The 23,925-nt window shown below is 42.8% G+C and overlaps 1 protein-coding gene and 1 long non-coding RNA gene across 3 annotated transcripts in view; one reads left to right on the top strand and one right to left on the bottom strand.

The window, feature by feature from the left end:
* Positions 1–23,925, top strand: part of LOC135378947 (uncharacterized) — a 342,028-nt gene that overhangs the window by 130,953 nt on the left and 187,150 nt on the right. The window lies entirely within an intron of this gene.
* LOC135375438 (uncharacterized) lies at positions 22,995–23,841 on the bottom strand. Its single transcript, XR_010417245.1, has 3 exons — positions 23,627–23,841; positions 23,301–23,333; positions 22,995–23,014 (listed from the first exon to the last, which is right to left on the bottom strand). It is a non-coding gene; the product is annotated as an uncharacterized LOC135375438 (long non-coding RNA).

Here is a 23,925-nt window from a genome sequence, read left to right as displayed (position 1 = left end):
ATTCCATTCTCATGAACTCTCCTCTGCCGAGCGGCTTTCTCCTGCTCTACCTGGATGCTGACTTTTCCCCCTCACCTACATTCTGAGTAAAAGCAGTGAAAGAAGAAAAGAACCGCGAAAAATTACACGCATTTGTGTCACAGGACAGGGATACACAAATTTCCTTAAGTGAGCAGGGAAAAGGCTTAAATCGTACCGCTCAGGAATAATCGGAGAATCTCCGCTTATCGCTACGTGGCTAGCACAACACGACAGCAACAAGATATTAGCGAAGGGTAAAAATTGCAGCAAGAAAGACACTATTGAACAAGTCTAGACATGCGACATCGAATGCGAAAACACTGGTGATCGGGGAAAAGGGCTAAGCCTGCGGTGGATCATCATAGAGCATACACAAGTTCATTTTCCTATTTCGCGTCAACTAAACGCGGTCTACTTACAACCCTGCTACCACTGATAGAACACCCTTCAGCTTTTACCAGGAGGCTTTCTTCTGCGTAAAAGTAGAGAAAATAAAAAAGAGCAGCGAAAAATTACACGCACTTTGGCTCGCATATCGATAAGAGACAAAAAATAAAAATAAAATAACGAGGCACACGCTAATAAACTGTGACAAAGACACCCATTTCTGCTATCAGATAATTATTGCATAATGCTAAATACCCAATTGCATTGTCCCTGCGTGAAGAAAGCACAGAAAAAGGACATTCAATTTATCTTAAGCGAGCAGGAAAAGTCAATTCTACTCGAACAGCTTAATACCATAAAGTCAGAAATTTTGCAAAGAAAACAAAGCTTGAACAGCGCTACGAACGTGACAAATACATACTAACAAACAAACAACAGCAGGACCGGCGTCGGGCACTCATAAAATACCCTGCCCAAAACAAAGACTTCACCAGGTTCGCGAGGCAATTCCATTAAAAACGCTCGTCCTATCCTACAGATAGCAATGCAAACGTGACTACCCTTATTTTTTAAACCACTATTTCACGCAATAGTACATAAATGTATCACTCGTATCACACCAAAAAGGTAAACACTTACTACTTGTCAAGTGGGGTCCCTGGTTCAGAAAAACGCGCGTGCGCGCGCACACACAGACACATACACTCACATTTTCACACTCACAAACATAGTCTGTTTTCACAACCACATAAATCCATATTATTCCTCAGGTCAATAATTATCCAACCATCGTCAAAACGGGGGAACACACATATGCGCGAACGCAAAACAATCGGTTCTCGTTCCGGATGTAATAGGATATCGCCACTCGGCCGGCGCGAACCAATAAAGAAAGAAAGGAATGCAGGTTCGCTATACATCCTCGTAGAAAACGGTGCCGTGCTTCTACGCAGCGATCAATATACAGGAGTGAATTCACTTCGTTTTCCTTTTATTTCCTTGCACCCATATATTTTGCAAGAATATTATAGAGCAGAACGGGTAAATATGAACATCATTCGCTACACTCTGTAGCTCTCATCATTTTTAAACCAAACCACTTAACATGTGTTCATAGGTCTTCACTAAATAGGTGAGCCGATAATGACTCAAAATAACATAAAATAAAATAATCATTCCAGCATCGCTGGCTGCAAGCTTGCGTACCCAACAGAGCAGTGGGCTCCCATCAACACGCCTTGGGCTGACTTTACACACCCAAAGCCTTCTCTGAATACATTCTGCTGTCGCCGGAATGAAAGATTTATCGCGAGGGTACTACAATGTCAGCTCTCTTGCTGTTTAAGTGATAAAACAGTGCGCTCACTCGGGGAATCGCGCGCGTCGCGCGTCCAAACCGCGAGAACAGGCCCCGTTGCGCTCGCGCGGGGAATCGCGAGAACGGGCCAGCGCGCGGCTCGCGTGGGGCGCGGTTCGGGCGCACTGTTTTATCACAGCAGAGCTGACATTGTAGTACCCTCGCGATAAATCTTTTATTCCGGCGACAGCAGAATGTATTCAGAGAAGGCTTTGGGTGTGTAAAGTCAGCCCAAGGCGTGTTGATGGGAGCCCACTGCTCTGTTGGGTACGCAAGCTTGCAGCCAGCGATGCTGGAATGATTATTTTATTTTATTTTATTTTGAGTCATTATCGGCTCACTTATTTAGTGAAGACCTATGAACACATGTTAAGTGGTTTGGTTTAAAAATGATGAGAGCTACAGAGTGTAGCGAATGATGTTCATATTTACCCGTTCTGCTCTATAATAATCTTGCAAGATATATAGGTGCAAGGAAATAAAAGGAAAACGAAGTCAATTCACTCATGTATAATGCTCGCTGCGTAGAAGCACGGCACCGTTTTCTACGAGGATGTATAGCGAACCTGCATTCCTTTCTTTCTTTATTGGTTCGCGCCGACCGAGTGGCGAGATCCTATTACATCCGGAACGAGGACCGATTGTTTTGCGTTCGCGCATATGTGCGTTCCCCTCGTTTTGACGATGGTTGGATAATTATTGACCTGAGGAATAATATGGATTTATGTGGTTGTGAATATAGACTTTGTGTTTGTGAGTGTGAAAATGTGAGTGTATGTGTCTGTGTGTGCGCGCACGCACGCGCGTTTTTTTGAACCAGGGACCCCACTTGACAAGTAAGTGTTTGCCTTTTCGTGTGACACGAGTGATACATTTATGTACTATTGTGTGAAATAGTGGTTTAAAAAATAAGGGTAGTCACGTTTGCATTGCTATCTGTAGGATAGGACGAGCGTTTTTAATGGAATTGCCTCGCGAACCTGGTGAAGTCTTTGTTTTGGGCAGGGTATTTTATGAGTGCCCGACGCCGGTCCTGCTTTGTTTGTTTGTTAGTATGTATTTGTCACGTTCGTAGCGCTGTTCAAGCTTTGTTTTCTTTGCAAAATTTCTGACTTTATGGTATTAAGCTGTCCGAGTAGAATTGACTTTTCCTGCTCGCTAAGATAAATTGAGTGTCCTTTTTCTGTGCTTTCTTCACGCAGGGACAATGCAATTGGGTATTTAGCATTATGCAATAATTATCTGATAGCAGAAATGGGTGTCTTTGTCACAGTTTATTAGCGTGTGCCTCGTTATTTTATTTTTATTTTTTGTCTCTTATCGATATGCGAGCCAAAGTGCGTGTAATTTTTCGCTGCTCTTTTTTATTTTCTCTACTTTTACGCGGAAGAAAGCCTCCTGGTAAAAGCTGAAGAGTGTTCTATCAGTGGAAGCGGGGTCGTTTGTTTGTTTGTTCGATTTTGTTGGGTGTTCGACATGTTGACGAAATAAGCAGTGCTTAATCTCGCAGGTTTTTGAGCAGAAATGCTGGTATCTGAGCACGGAGTAGAAATTCCTATATTTCTCTGCTTCCTAAGAAAATTTGTGCGTCGTTTTCGAAGCAGACCGCGTTTAGTTTACGCGAAATAGGAAAATGAACTTGTGTATGCTCTATGATAATCCACAGCAGGCTTAGCCCGTTTCCCTGATCACCAGTGTTTTCGCATTCGATGTCTGCGATTCTGTCTGCCTCTGATGGGGTGCGGATGTATGGTTTGTCACTGGTGATTGGCGTTTGACGATGCAGGTGGATTTTGTGACGAGCGGATTTACAATGAGGGAATGTAGTGTACGTGTCCGATGATGGTGAGTGCCTTTTCACTCTGTTCAAGTGTTTGTTTTCCTCTGTTGCCCAGCAGTCGCGCGATTTGTCCTGACGTGTCCTGACATGCCCCGATATGCATGCTTTCCTTCTACATGTAGTTTTTTTCTTTTTGACAAGGAACATTCTTGATGATGTCGATAGTGCTGCCTTGAATGGGAGTAGTGCTATTCTTAATAATTTTACAATTAAATTAGTTCAGAAATCAACCGCAAGAGGGACAGATGCATGACTTTATAGAGGAGAAAAAGCATTACGATTCAGTTCCGTGCCTGACTGTCGGATGGAGTAGACGCATCGTTCTGCGCTCCTTGTTACCCGTACTCTGTGTTGATTTGTTGAGTGCCTAGTCCTCTTATTAGCCATTGATGGAGTTTACGTGTTAGGATATTTTGTTCTTTTGCAAGTCTCATTTAGTAAGACTTTGGAATTCGCAATAGTTTCCTATGCGATCGTTATAGAAGAATAAAGGAAATAATATTGGAATAGTGATTCAATAAAAAATAGGTTCCCTGTCTAGAGCGTACGCGTCCTTGAGCCACACAGGTGCATGATGACGTCATGCCATGGCTTCATTGCAGATTGACCTTGTCCAGTTGTGTCGATCGACCGTGTGAAAAAAAAATCGGTGTAGCCTTGGGGCAATGGGATGACGTCACGACCAATGAGCAACGCAAGAGGAGGGCGCAGGAATGCTCTTCCCTCTTAGCCTCTCGCAGGTGGTCGCCGCAGAGGGCGCTAAGAGCGCGCGCATGCGTAGCTGCCATGGCGCGTCGCCCCAGTCAGTTGCTCGCTGGCTGTCGCGGAGAGCAGACGTGTCCTCGGTTGCTCCGCAGTCCCTGCGCTCACTCAGTTTGTGTCAGGCTGTCGGATGGAGCAGTCGCATCGGTCTGCGCTCCTGTTGTGGTGAGCTGATTTGTTGTGTAACTAATGCTTTTGCCAACTTTGTCCCCGCTTTGTTTGCGATTTTCATGCTCGTGCACGTCGGGCGCTGGTTGCTGTTATCCCTGCATCCCCGCCATTTTCTATCTTCTTCTGCCTTGGTAATGAGAGTAGCGCAGGCGTGATTCTTAATAATCTTGTCGTGAGTTTAGTTGAGAAAGTAACCGCTAGGGGGTGCAGCTGCGGGACTTTATACAGGAGAAAAAACCATTATGAGTCAGTTCTCTGCCTGGCTGCGGATGGAGCAGTCGCATCGTTCTGCGCTCCTGTTGTGGTGGGATGATTTGTTGTGTAACTAATTCTTTTTGTTGATTGCTATTGATGGTTAGCATACTCTTGCTTTCCCAGCCTCTGTATTATGAGTGTTTTTCTCCTCGCATGTCCAGAGCTGTCCTAACCTGCCCAGACATGTCATGATGACGTCACAGGATGTCCGGAAGTTGTGGTCATAGCTGTGATGCTTTGCAACCTGCCTCTGTGCTCCGTCGCCCGGCGATGGTCAGCGGCCGTTCGGGACCGCTTTCTTCAAGATGGCATCGTTGATCTTCAACTAAACTTCTTCTCTCCACTCTATCTCTATCTATTTTTTTTCTTTTTTATGGACTCTCGTAGTGCACAACGCTCAGCTGGTCTGGACACGAGTTAGACGCTCCCCAATTAGTGTGGTGGCTCCCTGGAGGGTGCTGATTAATGTGGGGGGTCCCAATTAGCTCTAATTGCTAATTAAATCGTGTTCAGGACAGTTGAGCGTTGTGCACTATGAGAGTCCATCCCCTACTACTTACAGGATGTCTTAAGGTGCAGGTTAAGGGTTGGACACACACACATGACTCACGGGGTTTTGCTACGTGGGGTGGACCCACGAGAGTGCGTGCGTCATCTCACTGAATTTTATCGTTGCTCTTTACCTCTTCATCCAGCTCTTTTGCTGAGTGATGAGGCTATTGTTCCTTTTACTGGAGTATATAATTTTTAAAGGACATTGGATATCTTAAGAAACTGTGAATTTACAGTGAGCTCTTTTTTACCCTTTCATATTTTTTTACCACCACTAACCAAGTTGCTTTAATATGAGCATTTCAAGTTTTAACTAGGTTCATTACATTACCCTGTTGTTTCGCGCATTATAGCCCCAGTAGCTTTTGCGCAAAAAAATTCAAATCATCATCATCATCATCTCTTCATTGCGTATCTTCAGAGACGCGTCTTTCCTTCACCCCGAATGTGAGCGGGTCGAAAGGGCACACTGCCGCCTCTTGCATCCTGGAAAAAGATTAAAAGAATACAGAAAATGCAACTAAGATAAGGGCAGTTCCGATATAGAGTCACCGATACATTTGTTTTTGCTTTGTTTCCGCAAGTGAAAGCTCATCTTTGACGCATGAGGCCCGCACTGTGCTTCTTCACCCTTTTACATTGACGGGAATGTTGGTTCTTGTAGAAACTTGTTGTTGTAGTGCTTGATCAGTGCTGTTGCTTGATAGTGCTGTTCGAAATATCGGCGGCTTCTGTCCTGAGGCAACTCCCTTCATTGATCACGTGAGGCATTCTGTGCGTTGTTTCAATGGGTGTTGAGGTCATCTCAGTGTTGTCCCCAGGTGTTTTTGTTATATATGCGTACGTTTTCTTGGTTTGCAATGTTTAAAACTCGATTTCGCGAAACTACGAGGTGTTGAGGCTATTCCGAACTAATTTTATGTGCTCGAATAAAGTACTACTTATACGATATTTTTAGACTTAACAGTACATGCTTTGTATAATATACTGCATATGCAGCATTATTAGATAGGGTTAAACACTAGGTCTTTTCACTAATGCCAGGAGTATAACACCCCTGTAACAAAGGCATCTACAAGGTCCATGAGCCCATTATCCATTGAATACTGCCAATTTTTCCTGCTGCACCACGTTAAAGGGACTATAAAATTTCCCGAACCTGAAAACCCGTAGCTTTTATAAGTAAAAAGTTAATTATTGAAAGTTAATTAGGACATTGCCTTGGGAGTCTCCTAATGCCCCCCTAGGGAGTGCCCTTCAGCATATGCTATATTGCAATTGATTTCATCTCAGAAAAAAAGTGACAGATATATTTTTAAAAGATATGGTCACGTTTAGCTGGGACACCCGGTATATTTCTGATAACTGTTTGTTGTTTAACACATTTATTGTTCAACAATGTTTCCAATACTGTGCAATATATCCATAATCCCGAGACTGAGGGACGATACCAGTTCCCCCGTATTATTGTCACTTTATATTATTGTGTTACATAAGTCTGAAATCCCGAGCTGAGGTGACTGAAATGAAGCAAGAAACCCCAATAGTCACGTAGAATGCTCTTAATATTGCAATTAGAAAACGACAAGTAATTGGAACAATTTTAAATAAACTGCTTTTTGGTCTTTTGGATGAAATAAGATTTCTTGGTGAAATACCTATTCGATTTGCCATCTGGACACAGGGTCGTCAGCTGTGCAGGCTCCACCAAGGGTGTGGGCACACTTCTATGTGTGCCAAGGTTGAGGGCACTAGGCTCAGACAGCTGTTTGAATGTCGACATTTAGCTCAAACAGTCCAATAAGTAAAATATATAAGACCTAATCATTTACATTAACACATTATATGCTACACATGCATAAGTTTTATGCATATGCAAACACATGATGTATTCTATTTTACAGTGTCACAAAGCTGTATTGGTACCAATGTTACCAGCAAACAAAGGCTGAAGTAGCTGCACAGGTTTTACAGGATGCCCAGAGCAAGTTGAACTGGTACAACACAGCAGAGTACCACTGGTATGGTAATGGTTGGTGAGGCTATTTTTGGTGGTGTAAAACAAAGTGTAGAGTTGTAGCAGGAGCAAAATCTCCTGAGGACATTGTGAATCAAACTTAGGTTTATTTAATTTAGAGGTGAGCTGCAGAGCACTTGCTGGAGTTGTTCTGGCATGTTACCCTGGTGAAAGACTTCAGCCACCGTACACATGGGCCGCCTTGGTTTGAGAGAAGAAAATGAAAAACGCAGTATGCCACCCCAGTTCCGGTGAATGTAAATGGATGTAGTAATCCATCTGAGTAACGATTATAAGATAAGGAACAAATGTGTGCACCTCTTAAAAGCATCCTAGCTTATTCAGGAGTAAGCAAGATAATGTCCCCCTCAATATCATATTTATGTACTTGACGAAGCAAACTGAAATCAAATAATAAAAGAAAGGACTTGCGAACAACACACAGAGCACGAATGGTAGGTAATACAATGCTGCAAAGAGGAATCTGGAAGGAGGCTGCACAACATTGGTCTGCTCTGAATAGTGGGATGCAGTGATCATGATGTCTCACCTCAGGGGTTTCAGACTCCGCTGAGGAAGTTACCTGTAAAGGTGAACATGAAAGCAGATGAGTGAAGAGAAAAGATATATATATATATATATATCTTTTCTCTTCACTCATCTACTGACTTACAAACATATGCTATACGTGCAGCCAAAGAGCTCCTGCTATTTTTTCCCCCCTTATACATTTGACTGGCTTTGCACTGGGCTTTCAGAGGTGTCCTATGACACCCTGACGGGAGGCATCACGTGCCACGTGACCTTCTGACGCCATCCGCTCAAACGTTGCCTGCCTGCGTACTGCTGATGAGGCCCAAGAAGGCCGAAACAGCTGTCCAGTACTGGCATGGCGACGTTTGACTTACAAACATATGCTATACGTGCAGCCAAAGAGCTCCTGCTATTTTTTTCCCCTTATACATTTGACTGGCTTTGCACTGGGCTTTCAGAGGTGTCCTATGACACCCTGACGGGAGGCATCACGTGCCACGTGACCTTCTGACGCCATCCGCTCAAACGTTGCTAGCCTGCGTACTGCTGATGAGGCCCAAGAAGGCCGAAACAGCTGTCCAGTACTGGCATGGCGACGTTTGACTTACAAATATATATATATATATATATATATATATAAGTTAAATAATAAGACTTGGACTACAGATTACAGGAATGTTAACAAAAACTAATTTATTTAATGGGCAATTTAACAGATAGATTTAAAAAAGCGTTTTTAATCTATGTGTTAAATTGCGGCTACGATATCAGGTGACCCAAAGGAACAGATGTTCTCATTAGGACAACTTTGTAGCTTTTATAATTAAAAAGTTAATTAATGAAAGTTAATTAAGACATTGCCTTTGGACTTTGCTAATGCCCTCCTAGGGAGTGCCCTTCAGCATATGCTGTATTGCAATTGATTTCATCTCGGAAAAAGTGTTATATATATTTTTAAAAGATACGTTTGCAGTTATAGCTGGGACACCCTGTATATATATAGAGATAGACAGATAGATACATTTATATACATACAGATACATATATGATCGATATATTACATACATATTCTGTTAAGATCATGCTAAACGAAGTCTGTTTTTATCAACAGTGCACCATCTGAGTTTCGTAACTAGATTTGGCAACTTCTATTTTGTCTCTCTCTCCCTCGTGTGTGCCGTGAGCGGCCGCGAGGTTCTAAGTCACGCAGATGAGAATGAGCCCATTTACGCAATCCTGAAATCTGTGATAGCATTTGGACCACACGGACTGAGAGATCTTAGTTAGCCCCAATAACGAAAAGTACTCACACTAATGCGCTGTTTAGGTGGATGTCCTTCCCCCGGCGTTGACAGCTGTTGTGATGGTGCTACATCTTGATTCAAACGACACTGCGCTCGTTATTCAGTACGTTGAATAGATTCAGCGTCCCCTTCGTAATCGCAATGCAAATGTTGCTTGCCTGATTGCTTCGTGGCATCAAAAGCTCGTCTCGGTACTGGCAAGCATATGACATTGGATGCCCGACGAATATTGACGTGAATTAGGTCAACCGACGATCCAACATCGTCCCGGCATGTCAGCGAAAACCACAGGATGCGACTGGGATAGACTGCGACCATCGCGCGGAAGCTGGCGTCATGGAGGTTTTCACTCCCAATGAACGCATACGCCGATACGCGGGATACCACGGCGCATGCTCCTGGTGGGACCACGATACGTCACGATGACGTGACGCTGCCTGTGTTTCCGCGCGGCAGCTTGCCACGGCATGGCGCCAGCAGTACTCCCCTCGCCGCTTCGTTTGAATTCGCTCCCGAGAGTACTACTGGCATGACGAAGGTAAAATTTTGGTTATAGACTCAGAAACATGTTTTCTTTCTGATCAAAGGAAGAAAAAATCATTCCAGAGTCCCTTTAAAAGCGGCCTTAGGGCAGACTATGAAATGGGTCAACGGAAAGCCATGGAACTCCCTCAAGCACTCAAGTGTCTCAAAAGGCCTTCGAGAGGCGGACATCTATGCTCCTGGACACCGTGTCTTCCTATAATGTGCTGTGAACGAGGGTCCTTATCGCCATATTGACGATACTTTGCTGTGCTCTCTGGTTATTTTTATCTCATAGCTTATTGGGCGTTTCGTCCACGCATAGCTTTCCCTGTTTCATAATATTTCACAATGAAAGAATATCACAGCACCACAAAATCATACTCGAGATAATGTGTCAAGGGCAGTGGGTAACAAACTGGAAAAGCTGTGTACGTCGTCAACACAGACGGCTGACTGGGGTAAGCTGTTCCGCAAATCAATAGAATCAGCAAAATAATACTTGAAGACATCTATGTGTGAGATGTACGGTTTGATATTCTTTGCGTGATTGCTTCGTTTGCTGTGACAGTCTACCCGCGTACTATGTATGCAATTGCCAATTTGTACAAAGTTGTGTTAGATAAGGAATAACAACCGTAACTTGGCCATATTTCGTCGTCTGGCAAGAGGTTCCATCTGTAGCGGCTCAAGCATGCGTGTTACTGAGGCAGTCCTTCCATAATTTCCCATAATAAATATTACCGCCATCTGTTGCACGTGTCTCAGTTTATTAATTAACTTCATTGTATAAGAGTCCCAAACTATGCTAGCGTATTCAAGAACTGGGCGAATTAAGGTATTGAGCTTATAGTTTGGTATCTGTGGTGCCAAGATGCAGTTTTCATCTCAACGCCCACAACTTCTTTGTTTTTTTGCTTTACTGCATATGATGTGAATATGATCGTCCCATTTTAAATTGTGATTTATGGTGACTCCCACACACTTAAAACTTTTTACCCTATTTAGCTTTTAGCACAGTATGCAACAACCGTAAAGTAATGCATTGGGCAAGATTTTCTGTTACCCATATGACAAAATACCGTTTTCTTACAGTTAGCTGTCATGCCCCAGACATAGCAACATGTTGTAACATTTTCCAGGCATTTAGACAGAAGCAATTGATAAGTACATTTCTCAACGGCACAGTACAGTAACCAATCATCTGCAAGCATTTTAATGACAGGTGCTCAGACACAGGAATCAATCTCGTTTATAAATACCAAAAATAATAGCGGCCCTAGCACGGAACCCTGAGAGACGCAAGATCTAACAGGTATAAAATTGAATTTGTAGTTCTTAATATCGACGTCCAGACCGCGCCAGAAGTAAGACCAGACCAGAAGTAATTTTGCGCGAGCTATCGTATCAAATGTCTTTAGGAAATCTAGGGATATGATCTCAACTTGAAGTCTTTTATCTAATTTTGCGGCAAGGTCATGAACGGCTTCAACTACTCTGGCTGTCGACTGTCATATGACAGTCTGTCGACTGGCCCTTCCGAAAGTCACGTTGATTAAAAAAAGTGTTGACCCTTCAGATGGTTCCTGAGCTCGTGATTGATTATATGCTCAAGTATCCTGCAGGACAAGCTCGTTAGAGATATCGGTACTGTTTACATCTTCCCTTTCACCAGACTTAAAATCGAGACAACCTTAGCGATCTTCCAGTCTTCGGGAACCTCACCACTGAACAAGGATTTCTTATACATCAAGTGCAGGAATTGGGACACGATTAATGCATACGTTCTATGAAACTCATTAGGTATCATATCCGGACCGGAATACTTTCTTATGTGTAAACTGGCGATGGGCTTAAGTATCCCTTCCCTCGACAAGTTCAGATCGTCTACCGCAAGACCGGCTACCGAGATCTGTACCGGACATTCAATACTAGATGCAAAAAACACTCTGAAAAACTTCATTACGTCTCGTAGCTATTTCTGCGGGGTCGGTCAGTAGTGTACCATTGGAACCTAACCTTTCAATTGGTCTACCTACTCCTTGGGAGTTACCCCAGAACTTTCTGGTGTCTTCTCGGAGACTTCATAAATCCTTGCAACGTATAAGTATAATATACGCGTTTCGCCTCAATTCATTAAGACATGAGGATAGTCCTAGTGGTGTCCAAACGTGTCCAAATTACCAGTACACCGATAGAGAGCACGAGGATCTATAATTCGCGGCTTCCTACTTGTTGTATTCTTACGATATTCTAAGACTCAGTAGTGGAGTGAACGCCTTCCCGCATTTATGCTGTTCTCTCAGCGTACCTTGTGCTTTCTACGGATGTAATTCAGCAAAACATTTTTTCGTCCACACTGCTGCTAACTGAGGATGGCTGTTCTGCATTGATGCAAATCGAGGCACACAACGCAACAAGTTTTATCGTATTGTTGGCCTCCGATTTTATGTATGTAACGGTCACGGCACATTTCATACATAATTGCTGCTGGGTATAATGGGCTGCTGATGTTTGCAGATGGAGCAGAATTAGATGCCGTAAAAAAGGCCGCCTCTTGAGGCTAAGGTACAACACGACACATGGATAGAAGAAGGTATGTGATCGTTTTTTTTTGTTTTTTTTTTGGCATTTGTGGTGGCGCTTCCCTGCTTGAAAGGTGTTCCATAAAACTCTGAGTAGTGCTACAGGCTATTTATTGGCTACCTGCTTATTTACTTCATTTCAGGAAGTTCTTCGAGCGGAGGGCAGTGGCTGGAGGGCTCATCAGAAAGCGGTATATGCAAAAATAACATGTTGAATGATTCCGTAAATGTTACTCTCAATGCCCAAACTTGTGTTCCCAGGATCCCACATGCAGGTTCACAGACCGTCACCTGCGCAATGGCGCCTCACACAAACTCTTCTCAGAGCGCCTCCCACGCTGATAACGCAGCTGTCAACCAGCTTCTGATACTATTCGACGTTACCTTGATAATTTGAGTTTTCTCACAGATCTTATGTTCATTATGCCTGAGCCATACAAAATCCCATGTGATTGGCTGCCCTAGCTGCGTGCACAGCACAGCTACTAATGTAGTGTCTCCTGCATTACTCTACCCTCATGTTTCCCAAGGTTGTGTGCGTTTTACGTAATACTGTGTCTTTTGCGCTCGCCTCTGCAACACGAATGTGGAATAAATTTTTTTCAGCTGCAATTTTCTGGTTTGTTGTGTCTGTTTAGCTTAGCGAAAATAAGTCAATTGTTCTGACTCGCTGGCTTTCTGCACAGTTTTATGCATTACTTCTTACTTAAAGATCGTTTTTCTTTCCATATATATCTTTGGTAAAGCGAACATGGCTTCTCCTCACATCAAAATCACACTTGTGCACAATGTGTCAGCATGTGGCCTTTCAAGTGTTCGCAACGTCAGTTGTCATACAAGACCTCTAAATAGACTCCTGTTTTTGTAATATACATATGAAAAGATCTCCTTTTCTGTTGGTGCATTTTGGTACCTTGGTGTATTCTGTAAATGTCTGTCCATATGCGCACAATGTACAGGGTGTTTATTTTTATTCGCATCAGGGCAGCGCTCAGTTGGCAGGCGGGTTATGTTAAGTTTGGCTAATTAACCCGTCCGTAGTTACAAACATATCCGACATTTCCTGACGTACGTGTTTGTAACTACGGATCAATTAATTAGCGAAAATTCACATAACCCACCTGCCAAATGAGCGCTACAGAGTTGCGAATAAAAATAAACATCCTGTATAAAAAGCCACATGTTGGCGTAACCTTTACGGGAAGGTTCTGAATTGAAGGCCGTAACCTCTAATTAGTGGGTGTCTTTGTAACTATTATAAAGGGCAATGCTCAGAGGGTACTTGGTAACTTCTGAAATAGAGGGTAAAATATTGCGATTTTTTACCCTTTACTAAAGGGTACGGAGTTAAGAATGTAGCGGTGTAACCGTCGCTTTAAGTGAATGATCTCCCGGGTTACCCAAGGGTTCCTTTTATTCACGGCTTTAGCTTTGTCGGAAATAAATTTATTCATGCAATAATGGACACAAGATTTAAATTTCATCCATATGTCATTGGATACCGCAGCATGGACAACACCGACACAACACAATACCTCATCAAAAACATCTTTCATGTACAAGAGGACACAATTATCGTTAGCAGCGTTGAATTTTTTACAACTTCACGATCGCGGTTTGTGGTTCTCTCAAAAGCTTTGACATAATACTTCAGAAAGACTTCTGTGATCGGACAAGCCCTCTATGACATTTACATTGCTGTTCTGCGTGGAATTTCAAATGAGAACAAGGTGAAGTACTGATTTCGAGCTTCTGGTTGGTTCTTGTACCTTCTGCATTAAAGTTCAGCTCCGGAGATACCTTTACTTCTTGAAACTGTAACAATATTCTGGAAGTTCCATACCGAAACCACCCTTCATTTCCACAAAACAGCCCCATATTTTAAATAATCGTAAATTAACCATTTCGAAACAGACATCGGGCGCCATTTTTTATGAATGCAGCTGTTCGCCCGGCCTATAGCGCTGACGTAACTGATATCAGTGTTCTTCAAGACTTCCCTTCCTATCTACGAAGCATACGGGAATGTAGACAGGCGATGGTGGGAGGGAGCGGAGAGAGCGTAGGCTTCTTGATCGCATCATTTTTTTTATTTGTGGGATGATATGCCAATGTCAAAACACGCTCTTGATACTACTTGTGCAGCTGGGTTTCGTGCAATTATGCTGTCGCATTCCGGCCAGCGGCAAAGTGGCTAAAAGCAGAATGAACGTCACGTATATCGTCAACCGCACTGTGCTACGAAATATATACGAAACAACGAAATATATACGCTACATACGAAATATATTTCATTCGCATTGTAGGTATCTTTGGTAAAGTAAGTCATTTCATTGTTTAATTGAAGACTTCACTCTCTTATCGTTAAGGCTCACCACTCCTGCATCACTTACTGCTCGCATGCACTTGCGCCTATCTTTCTCTCTCTAGAATGCCTTGCGTTTGACGTTACAGGGAGAGTAATCACACTTTTGGGCATTGTAATCGGGTGAACGAGTTTTGCTTGGCACCGTCAGATTATCGTATACACACTGTGGGTACGTATGTAAAGAATTAGGCGTGAATGACAACCTTAGTGCAGATTCGTGGTGAACGTATTTGCCGAAATTTGTACACATTTGTACAATTTGTACACATTTGGGTGTACAACCTCCCTGCATTTTTGCAACCCCCCCCCCCCCCCCTGAAATTTCTCAGGTGACTCCACTCAGCTCGGCCACCAACACGTTCTGGTAGTGAGTCCGGCGCAGCGAATTACATCCTGTGCTGTCAAACTTGGGCTGTAGGACCACAGTCATGCAGATGATCGTACCATGCGTTTGTCCAAAATCATTTGAAAGTGACTGTGCAATGCATATATTGCGCGTATGTACGAGCAAAAATGCTTGCGGGCATGCAAACTCAATGTGGATCATCAAGAGGCATTTGCGCCCAACTCAACCAAGCGAGGTATTCTAAGGTTTTCACCGTTGATTGCTAGGTGTTCGTTGACAAGATGGTAGTCTCTTATCTTTGTCGGTCGTGTGATTATGCATCTTAATGTTGAAATGCCGTTCACAATGAATCTCTATTGTAATGTACTATGTTCTAAAGTACTAACATTTACAAATAAACCGGGAAAGCTGTGCAGATATGTCACCATTGTGCCACGACTCTTTCCGTGTCTAAGAAAAATTCCGTAAGTGGAACCATCACCAAGCATGACCCCCCCCCCCCCCCAGTAGTGAATTTCTGGGGACATCACTGTACTTACATGAGGACATACGTGGCATATGAGAGCTCAAGAGTAGCACAAAAAGAAAGGAAGGAAAGATATAAACGAAAAATACACTGCACAGTACAAGAACCCGAGTAAACCTGAGATATCCCGGGTACATCCTGCAAAGGTCGCACAAGTCGCATACGTGCGCCACGTCTATGTGACGTTACCTGTACGTCCACAATGTGACTTTGAAAGGTGTCTTACTTTCATCCCTAGGACATCTGGTAGATGTAAAAAAGAAAGACGCAAGTGCGCGATATTTTTGGAGACATCTGGGACATGTGACCCTGGGTGGCATGACGTAAGCAAACTAGTAAAATGTTTGGGCTCAGTACTGTATTTATCAATTAATCACATTATAGTCGGTAGCTTGAGTTAAAATCACAATATTTGCCCAGATAGTACGTCAGGAACGTTCGTACGCATACGGCGACGTCGTTTGCAAACTCACAAATTCACTGCAAATACATTGCGACCGTTGCAAACGTGATGCGCCACGCTACAATTGATCAACGTACTCTAGCAATTTTCATTTCAGTATATGCTTCATCCAGTTCGCATATGGTACAAGCTTTACTTTTTGATGCTGAAGGTACATTGAATCAGTTAGGTTAATTTGCCTTTTGCAAATTTTTGTTACTTTTAGACATACAATCCTTTCTGACAAGCAGAGGCTGATGTCATCTCTGACAACTTTTTAGAATTTACACTGTTGTCAACGTCCATTGAGGAAGATGCCTTTACTATCTGTGAATCTTTGATTGCAGAATAGCCCAGAATTTATGTTAACATTGTCCACTCTTATTAATTCACTGTCTCAGTTCTGATACCTAAGAAAAATGGGGACTATTTATTTGTCACAACTTCACACTGGATAGTGGTACTCGATTGACATGTAAGCTAAGATACATTCCTCCATTTACAATACTTGTACATACATTGTATACATACATGTATATACATTCCTCCATTCTACAATACTTGTGTTGGAGTTGGGACGTTACTGTGGGCAATTCCACATTCATATATTTTTAGTGGCAAATGTAGGCAAAAATACATAAGCGGTGCTGAGTAGTCTTTTTATCCAAAGTCCATAATGCTACTCTAAATCATAGTACGTGGATGAGCAATGTGGAAGTATCCCGCGATGGAAACGATTCACAGCAGAAAGCAGACGGTTGAGAGCATCTAAATTTTAATGAGCCACGAGTTTCGTGTAGAAGCTGCACTTCTTCAAGTGTAACATGATTATCATGTCCCAGACTATATAAGGCATGTTGTAAGGTAGCGAGCGAGGGTTGGTACAAACATATACAGGGTGTTTGCTCCAACGCGTCCAGAAATTTTATTTAAAGCGAGCGATAAAAGAGAAACGAGCGGTACTTTTCAGCTCCTTGACTAAGAAACAGGTGAAGTAGAAACTTAAGTAGTACGTAAGTAACTTAAGTAAGTTTCTTACTCAAGTAGCAGAAAAGTGCCACTTGCTTTTGTTTTATCGCTCGCTTTAAATATAATTCCTGGACACGTTAGAGCAAACACGCTGTATAATAAAAAGGGGGTACAGCTCGACCAGTTTCGAGCCAGCAAGAGAGAAGTTGACAAAACACTAGCACTGGTTTCCCGAATGTGTCTCCCGTGAATGCCTTTCGTGCCAAACACTGGACCTAGCCACCGAGGTCACGTGTGTATTATGCTACACAACTCATCCCTTGTCTGTTCGAAAGTGTACCCACTTTTTATTTTATTACATATGTTTGTATTTTTATTTGTGTGTTTGTACCAACCCTAACTCTTCTTGCTCTACGACATGTGTTATATATCCTTTTTTTTGTAACTTGATGTTAGACTTGAAGAAGTGCAGCCTTCTGCGTGAAAGTCTCGTCTCATTAAAATTTAGATGCTCTTAACCGTATTCTCTCTGTTGTGCCAAATCACCATAAAGTACACATGACTATGCATTTCTTGTCATTATATTCTTTTTTTCTTTTTTTCTGCAGTGGTAGGCAACTCTAAGGACACATGCAAGCAAGGGAGTACTTTGGGGGTGACGACCCCTCGTCACTTTATGAGGATTCAGTGTTCGATGAGTCGTTCATGTTCTCACGCACATGGGAACTCGAACAAATATTTCACGAAAACGAGAGTCAATGTTAGCACCAGGAATTGAACATGGACCCTCCCGCTATCAGTCAGGAATGTTATATTTCAGGCACTCATTGACTTTTCCTAATTACATTTTGATATCCCAAAGTGAAGTTCGCCACACCTCATTTACCTATCTGTTAATGTTGTGGCATGTGTTGTGTTTTTTAGTTTGGGTGTTCCAGACTCAGAACAGTTAATTTGGATCAGGTCAGGTACATTTCATTTGGACACAGGATACCGGAAATGGTGTTTCTCAATATTCTAAAATTCTCAAATTTTATTTTATGTGCCCATGAACAGCGGTAGCCTTAGTGCATGGTGCACAAGTCAACTGACGGAAGACTGACAATTAACAAGTAAAAACTGATCCATAAAAAATGCACACGTTAGCGTTAAAAAGGTCAACATGCGGAGAACATTTCATATAGGAAGCAAGCATATTTGACAGTGGGGAGAAGGTTTGGCAAAATCTATGATCAAAAAGAGGGCTATTACGGAGAGTTCGCGCAGGAACACGTATTGGGATTGAGGTGGTCAATTCAAAACAATGAAACATTCCGTGAATGCACTTATACAGAAACCAAATATCGTGCTTGTACCAAATATCGTAGCGATGTAGAATGTAATAACTCCAATTTAGGTATTAATTCAGGTATTAGATCCGGAAGGTGTTTTCGTGTTGATAGGTCCTGGATTAATCTGGTTATCCCCGGATAAGATCAAGTATTGATGTTAATGATACACTGCAATAGGCAAACACCAGTACGACACGTGTATCCTAAGCAATCTTGCAACAATTCACGCTTTGTGCACGCCACTCTGAGCAAGAACAAGTTATCGCTATGGTAACACTCACAGCATTTCATGCAACTAACCTGTAAACATAGCAGCGACATTTCTTTTGCTGATGTACACGAGGTGCCGTGCCCCAAAGAAGTGGTGCTAGTCAGCTGCTTATGTAGGTTCACGTTAGACGATGTACGATGCTTGCTCGACGTTGATGTGCCACTCCAATTGTGGCTGAAGAACATGGTCCTCGTGTTGCAGAACTGGTGTCGTACATTCAGTTGACGCGAAGCATAGCTCGTCCTTGAGTGCTGGCGTACCAGCGATCAAGTTGAATGACAAGAGCAGCATCTGCACTCTAAAAAATCAGGGAGCTAGGGTGGCTCCGCTTGGAGTAGTCAAACCCTGCCACATATACACCCCCACCTCTCCCGGAGTCACCATGACTCCATCAATGCAGGGAGGTCATTTAATGCCATCAAGAGGACTCATTTCACTGCCACCGGCATCAAGTGACCCCATGGGGGAGTCATGGGAGGAGTGGGGGACCTTCCACCCACACACAGAAAATGCACCAAAACGAAGCATTGTTTCAATAAATTATATTTCCCTGTAGTACTCGTTAACTTCACCAGTTCTTCACCAGGACGTACAAATATAAATTCCGTTTGTCACTTACATCAAGGTGTACTGGCGGTTAGAACATACAGCAGAAAGACAGTTTGTTTCAAAGAGTATTTTCTACAGTTTTGGCACGCTACTGAATGGTTCCAGACTATACGCTTATGATGAGAGATTTGTATTGCTTTGACAATCAGCAATCCATAGCAGCAATAGGCTAGCAGGGTAGCAGCAATATGCTGCAGTGTCTAGGTTACACACGCTTAGCTCTTTAAATTGAAACACCTGAACCCCACCTGCCCAGCTTTGACGTTGTTCACAGCCCTGCAGAAAGCTGATGATCCACATCGATTAAGAACTAGCACTTGCTAAGCGTAGTGTAGCGTAGCAAAGCTGCCCTATACATGTCGAAATCAGTTTCATCCAGTTCGAGTGAACTGCTGAATTATTCTTATTCAATTTTTGACCAGGATGAATGATGAGGTTCTTGTTTTTTGCTAGCAACACTTACGCGTTGTCTTCAATATATTTCTGAATGCTGTTGGGCACATTTGAGTATCGTTTCGCTGCTATTCCAAATTAAGGGTGTATTCCGTTTGAAACCATTCAAAATAATCTTTCAAAAATAAACGCGTATGTACCCACTGTTAAAAATATATCTCCCACAATATACTCTTCAAACTCAACGTACAAAAATAATCGCCGAAATATCCCCGTTTAACTAAAAACGTTAAGGAATCCACGGTTAAGAGTATATCGTTAAAAATAAATCGTTTCAGAATCCCCCAAATTCACCTTACAGTATATTTTTTCAAAAATAAACAGGTAAGTACCCACTGTTAAAAATATATCTCCCAGAATACACGCTTAAATATCAACGCGCAAAAATAATCGCCGAAATATCCCCGTTTAAATAAAAACGCTAAGGAATCCACGGCTAAGAATATATGGTTAAAAAAAATGTTTCAGAATCCCCCCAAATCCACCCTACAGTTGGTATAGTCATGTGGTATGGCCCAAATCAAGGTGAACTGCAAGCAAGGGGCTTAAACTAACCTCACAGGACCAAACTAGCCTAAACTATCCCAACCTAACATAACATAACATGATATAACCTGGCGTAAATTGCAATCAGTCCGCCTCCGTGCTAGATGGTGTGGGGATTTTGAAACAGTTTATTTTTAATGGTGGATTATTAAACGGTGATCTTTAAGCGGGGATAGTAAGCGGTTCATTTTAGGATGTATATTTTTAACCGTGTATTTTTTAAGCGGTTCATTCTTGAATGTTTTATTCTTAAAGGGACAGTCGCATCGACCACAGATCGATTCCGAAACCACAGTGAAATGAGATTCCCCGTCCTTCACTGACCATGACTCCGAAAGTCCCAGTCCGATCGACGGAATACTTTTTGGATAATTCGTGTGTAAGCGGCGCTACAGCAGACGACGGATGCGGCTGTCAAGCGGAACTCCCTGCTGAGAATCTTTAGCAACGTCACAAGGAATCTGACCAATAAGAACGCGGCGAGCCAGAGGAGTCCCCGCGGCTTGCAGCTTGCATGAGCAAGGTCAGGGAGACGAAGGCGAAGGCACATACGGAGATGGCGGACTCGGAACGCGGAAGTGGCGAATCGTGCTGTTCAAATGCCTTTAGTAATAGCTCCCGTGACGAATATACATGTTTGATGACGGCCCATATTCGACGGATCCGCTTCTTCTGCAAGTCGCTGGTGATGTACCTGCCGCAGCTGCGTTAGCGCAACAGAACGAGCCTCAGGACCGCTTTAGGTACGTTCATGATCGGAGTGCTCAATACTTAATCCCGTGACATTCACACTACGACGCAGGAAGCAATCCAAGTGTTTGTGCGGCGTCTGCGCTCCCCAGGAACCGGATGAGTACCTATATGCTGCAGTGCTGGTGAAGTGGCAGAGTTGTGCAATGACGGCACGCACCACACGCACGCATCACACTTTGTTCCCAGCTCGCTGTCATCGGCCAGAACTTATTGCAGCGACGATCACAGTCTTCGCCTACTGTGCCCACGATAGATAGGCACGTCGAGCAATCCTTATTTTCGTAGTTGTCGTCGTTGTTTGCACACACGACGAATGCCCCATGAAAGTTACGAAGGCTCTAACCAACTGTGCAACTCAAGGGCCGGGTTAGAATTAGAATGATTGTCAGGAAATTACTGTGCTACGTGTTTAGGAAAGTGTCCTTTCTTTTTACAGCTACGTCAGGTTCACTGCTTATTGTGTGTTTACAAGCTAAGTTTGGAGATTCCTTGGACCGAGAAACAGACGACAGATACCTGGGTGTGTCGTCCGCATGATTCGCCAACGTTTTTCCATCCTGGTCCTATCAGGACTATCACCTTTAGTGTGCCTCATTTCCTGTTCACACCTACACCATAATAGACTTGCGTAGTTTCCAATTGAGAAGTGTGAAACAGAATCTGTGTTACCACAGTAATCCCGAGAAGTGCAAAGGAATAGGCAGGAGCAATAAACTACCTGGCCATAAGTGACAGTTATACTTTTAATGGTAGTGTAGTGCTTCTTATCGTTGGCAGTATTATAGCATGTGAGGGATATAACACGTCAAATAATTTCAGGTAATGTTTCATAACTCACTAATGGTACAGTTACATCTCATTATAGTAAGTGATACATCTGTCTGGGAATGTCCAAAATTTGTCATTTCCACGGAAGATTGTTCTGCCTTGATACAGCAAAACAAAATTTGATACCTGCCATTGATCCAATTTTTTTAGCACCACTGTTTTGAAAACAGCTTTCAAGACTGTAACTTCGGAGATCCTTGGCAGAGCATTACCTCTTGTCTATGTATTATAATAATTATTATAATGACAGGCAATAAGTTATGCAAATGTGAATAAATCTTTGTGTTGACTGAGTGTTGTCCATTCAAGAGCCATTGCACAAGTCCACATCCAACTCTTCACACACAGATATTTATTATTTGCTATGCACAGACAGTTATCAGCATGCACCACACTGGCAATGTCCCTTGGGATCTGAAGCGGGGACTCACAAAAATAAAAAATAAAATAAACAGTTTTGCAAGTACTTCAATTGCAATGAAAACGGGACGGTTGGACAGTAAATTGGACGGTTTCATTATAACAGTGGTACACAGGAAAAAAACTCGGGGTGTTGGGGGGGATCTGGATCGATCTCTGGGCACAACCAAGTGTAAAATTTTGGAACGGTTAGTACATCCTGAAATGACCCTCATGCCTCAGACCCCACTACTTGAATAATGCACCTCCCTTTTACAGTAAGAGGCCTCTTACTATCTACGGCATTTCCTATCAAAGCTCACAGGACAGCAAATTTGGCCAATGCTTATGTGACAGTGCCTCGTAGAACATGCAGCTTTTCTGTTGAATTGACACTACATCTCTGGTAGCCCCTTTAATGTCTGGAGGTAGGTGCATCATTTTACATTTAACCAGCAGTAATGTATAGCATTGCAAAAAAGGAAACAAGGGCTTAATCTCAACGCTGCATCAGCATCATTCATCATCTCACAATACCGTTGTTGTTGTCAGCCTCTGCACAAAGATTTGGGTGGACCCGAAACTGACCTTTTTTTTTTCTTTTTTTTCTTTTCATTTCCTGTTGTCAAGTTATTTTGTCTTGGCATGTAGCTGTGAGATGTCAGTAGAAGCCATGAAGTCATTCTCTTTATTTCTTGAACTTGGATGAAGAAAGCACTGTTCTGGAATATCCTAATTTGTCAGAGGCGTCGTAAAGGCATTAGTGTAAAAACCAGGTTTCTCAGCAAAATTGCCGTGCACACACGTACATTGTTTGATGCCGTTTCATGGATGGATGGGACTTGGATCAGCAGCACCTGGTCCTCCTATAACACAGAACGTCAAAAGTGCACCTCAAATTGGCTACGACAACCGCAAAAACCGACGCCCTACAGACAAACGGTTCACAAAGAGAGAGATAAAAGGAAACTGGGAAGTGGTTTATGGCGCTTATGTTACGGACAGAGGTGCTTTTGTATATAGTGCCTGTTTCTAACACCAGCACACAAACACCCTCAGTTCTTCCTTTTAGTGATCGGGGTTCATAGTTTGCGAATTGTTCTGTGTCCAAAAATTGTAAACACATTATATGTATTTAAGTAATATACGTACCACTTGCGCTTGACCCTGTCGAGCTGCCTGCAGCTGTAATACACATGAAAATCAATCATGTCTACCACATTCCACAAAAGTCACAGGTTCAGAAACAGGGAAAGCTTCATGATAACGCGTCCGACAACGAGAAATGCCAATCATATGAGCCGTTCATATGAATGACATCATGTTCTTTTACTTGTTTATTGTATTTTATTTATCTAGTTATTAATCATAGGTTAGGGAATACCTTACGTTGTACCGGTTTCGTCTTTTGCTGCTAAGTTACTCACGCGCAAGAGTGACAGACCCGATTGGGAAACTACATAGACATTGTGACTTACTGTCGAAGTTGCTGGCTCGCTTTGTTCGTGGAACACTGTCGGAACGGCGTCAAGTTTCAATTCGTTCCTTTTTTGTGTCAATCCAAGTTGCACTTGCATGATGTTCTCATCCAGGTACACATTATCGGTGAAATGCGAGGAGCATACACGGACAGCATGAACACTCCTTGCTTCATCTGGATACCCGCTAGTGATGTAGCTGCTTCCAACTTTCGCTTCGTCTGGGGTCTGGCTGTAGCTGTATCTTTGGCGTGCGAAATCAAACATCGAGGTTTTCGAAGGAAGTTTTCCTGGAGTCG

Source organism: Ornithodoros turicata, chromosome 1 (genome assembly GCF_037126465.1).
Source record: "Ornithodoros turicata isolate Travis chromosome 1, ASM3712646v1, whole genome shotgun sequence".
In the NCBI taxonomy this organism is placed as follows: Eukaryota; Metazoa; Arthropoda; class Arachnida; order Ixodida; family Argasidae; genus Ornithodoros; species Ornithodoros turicata.
This window is presented reverse-complemented; position numbering and strand designations above follow the sequence as displayed.